This window comes from Haemaphysalis longicornis, unplaced genomic scaffold (assembly GCF_048455015.1).
Source record: "Haemaphysalis longicornis isolate Haplotype H1 unplaced genomic scaffold, Haemaphysalis longicornis Haplotype H1 scaffold_6, whole genome shotgun sequence".
In the NCBI taxonomy this organism is placed as follows: domain Eukaryota; kingdom Metazoa; phylum Arthropoda; class Arachnida; order Ixodida; family Ixodidae; genus Haemaphysalis; species Haemaphysalis longicornis.
The window spans coordinates 174741577-174745280 of NW_027526407.1; positions in this window are offsets into that span (position 1 = coordinate 174741577).

Here is a 3704-nt window from a genome sequence, read left to right on the forward strand (position 1 = left end):
ATATGTACATATATGTGTATATAAATATTGTACTTGACAAAGTTTTGCACCTTTTAGGTGGTATCTTTTGCCACTGCAAATTGTTTTCATCCACAGTCCACAAACAACTGTGCCTGTTTCTCCCTCCTCCTCATTTTTTTGTTTGTTTCTGCCGCTTCAGCTATATCCTAAAATGTTTTGTTGTTTTACTCTGTTGCACATCCGATTTTGCCTTTACCAATGCCTTGTATACCCACCCCTCATGTAATGTCCCTTCTGTTAGGGACCCTTGAGGAAAATAAAATAAATAAATAAATAAATAAATAAATAAATTTATTTTCCTAATTGGAACAAGGGTATCTTCTACTCGAGATTTCTAGCTAATCCAGATTGCTCGGCTTGTGTCCGTAAGCCTTACACCTATCTTGTTTTTGCAGTTGAATGCCTTTATGACAGTATTCTTGTAGGCATTTCACAAAAAGGGTCATCTCAACCTTCCCCACAAACAAAACTCTGCTTGGATTTCATGCGGTCCTCTGTGGTCAAAACGTTCATGTTGCAATGTTTTGCCTTCATAATTCGTATCCATGCTCATCCTGTGCAAGATATACTCATAGATGCAGAAATAGTCACAGGACGCTCAAAAATGGCCGCAAAGCTGCTTCTAAGTTCGCAAAAAAACACTCATGTCCAACCTACTTGGGGGTTTTGCCGACAATAATTTGGTTGGTACTTGATTCAAATATCTCTGGACTGTTTTAAATTAAGTAACGGTTGGATATTCCGTGGTGCATGGAATAAATTGGGTACACTTGGATTATAGTAATCAGAAAAACAGGTAGTTTGTATGTTTTTTTAAACTATTTATCTATACAATCAAAGGCTCCCTGTACTCCTCAATCGGTTTTCAAAAATTGCAAGTGTGTCTTATGTGACTCAATATTTCCCAGACAAGAAATGCTGAATATTTATGCTGTGTGAAGGTGCAAGCATGTGTCTGTGTCAGTACACAAGATGCCATCAATCAAAACCAGCAAGGAAAAAAACAATCATGATTACTGATCTTCTATATCTCCGTTAAAGAAAAATTGCACTAAACATTTTGGGCTCTCGTAAACCATATTTTCAAAGGTTCTGCGAGATAAAGAATCTGACGGCGAAAATATTGACGTTCATGGCAAAAACTGCCAGCAAAAATGAGAAATTTTAAACCGGAAATCCAGAAGAGCACCACCGTCAAGCTTAGGTTAGTGACGTCTGACTATGAGCGACTGGCCAGCGGGCTGGAGAAGGTCGGGGTAAAAATAGAAGAACTGGTAAAATTCATTGGCAAAATGTTCGCTTTAAATTTGATCACAGATAAGAAAACTGCGGAGTGACCACACGCGTTCATGGCACATTCAGCACTATCATAGACGTCACGATGAACACAGCGCCGAAATGTTTGCTTGGACACCACGTCCAGTTTGAGAGTAGAAAGGTGATGAACATGGTCCTGTTTAAGACGTCGCCTCAATGATCGACACTGTTAAAGAATGTCAACTAGGCCTGACCGGCGAAGGAAGCTAAGGATGGTCTTCGTCACACGTTAGGCCATCTTTGCACATGACCAGGGGCCAAGCACATCACGCCATGTAAGACGCAATGAGGGTAGCCCGCCCAAAGTCTATAGGCCAGGAGGCTTTTAGTCGATACACCAATGTAAGTAAGGGAAGTCGGCTGAACGGATGCGTAACCTTTTGAAAAAGGCGTGGCACTGAGGGCTGAGCCGGTTAAGCTGGGGTACAGATAGACGTCTTCAGACGAATTGCATTCACGCAGGGCTTTCCGCTAAAAATCGATGCAGCACAGTTTACACGAGAAAAAAAATTGACCCCAATTAATGCTGTGAAGGTTTGTAAAGCAAAGCTTTAAATGATACCCAACCAATTTCCAACGCAAAATCACTTGCATTTCTACACGTGGCTCTACCAAGAGTGAAACCTAAGATTCTGCAGCCGTTACCTGGAGTTCGCGGGGGCGGCATCCCGAATGCAGAAGCAGCGTCGGCTAACACCGGGCTGCAACGGCGGACGACGCCGCCGCTGTAGGCCGGTCGTGAGTTAAAGTGAGAGAAAACGGACAGGAACGTCTTTCGAAGGTTGAGACAGCGGCACATAGCCAATCCTCATATGCTAGCTTGCAGCTGCACCAGCTCGTGACGCAAGCGTAGGCACCCAAAACAATTCGGCGTGTGAGCTTAGTGATTTCCATTTAAATCGATTTAAACTAGTTTGTTTAGTCAGTTTTAGATTTCCGAGAAAGCTGAAGGAACGTTTTATTAGCTATTTATCACAAGTTGCTACTTTCGCCTTTTGTAATGTTGTTTTGTTATGAATGTTGTTTGCCTTTTGTTATGAATCTTGTATGCTGAAAATATTTTGTGCGCGTGCGCATAGGTTCTGCGTTCTTCCTTCGGGTTTTTGTTTTGTGTGTACTAGAAACTGTAGGAACTCATTGGTGCCCGTCGCGTCCGTATCGCCGGATATCTTTGGTTGCTGTTTCCACCATGTACTGCCGTGATTGTATTGGGTTCACTTTTTATTCTGGTGCGAAGATTTTATGGGTGTGCACTGTGCAATTGAATTTTCTTTTTTTATCGTCTTACCACGCGTGGCCATCAGTTGTTCTGCTATGTTATGTAACGCGTGAAAAACGTCTGTTTGACCTGTAATACCTCAGCTACGCCTTCGCTGCGTTGGCGAGTTTGTTTTCCCGCACACCACGAAAGAATCGTTTTGGGGTAGAGCAAGAAAGCTGTGCTTTAAAAGGCTGTTCTAAGAAGTTATGATGTTGCACGCGGCCGACAAAAAGGTGCGGGCAAGTACCGTCGCCGCGCAGATGTTCCCTTTTGCGGCCTCGCAGAACGTCGGGGGCCGGCTGCACCCAGTGATGACATGATCTTGAAGGTGCAGGTGTTCCCCTTGTTGCGATACACGGCGTGTATTCAGCTCAATCGGTGTCCGATCTGCGAGTCGCTATGGTCGACTTTAGACAGCCCAGTTAAAGATTGTAAAGGCTACAAGATCCGCTGTATCCGCTGTTTTCTAATCTGGATAGCGAAGCTGGCGAATTTCTTAGATTATCTGAGAGAGTGAAGCTATCAAAGTGTATACCCATGCTGAAACCAAGCTGTCTCAATTTCAGTACGTAAACCGCAATTGACGGCTTGTGTTTTTCAAGAGCCAAACATCCAACTGGTTTGCTGACCCACCATGACTGTAAGTGCACAGCCCGTCCTAGAATACTGCAACCTTTCCCTGGCAGCCACCTTCTACCCCGAGGCAGCGGCACAAAATTTACACGGCCAATTATTTTTGTAGAATTTTCATGTCTTATTTAGGCAACAAATGTATCCTTTCTTATTTTCCACTTTGTAATGTTTTGGTTTTTCGAAACCATCGTTTGTACTAATTGTGTAACTCTTCACTCTGTCACGATTCGAATATTATGTTTATTTTTGTCTGTTTGTTTTATTTTACCCGTTCACTGTCCTTACTGTTGACATATAAATCTCGCTTTGTAACTTTTTTCATTTATTCACCTGTCTTAATGTCTCCCCTGTTGTTGGCGAAAGCCGAGCGCGCATATAAACGCCTGGTTTTCATGACAGGCTATTCGCGCCGTGACTGTTTTTTTTTTGTTTGTTTGATCGGTAGCACCACTAGCAAGCGTGACAAAGGTAA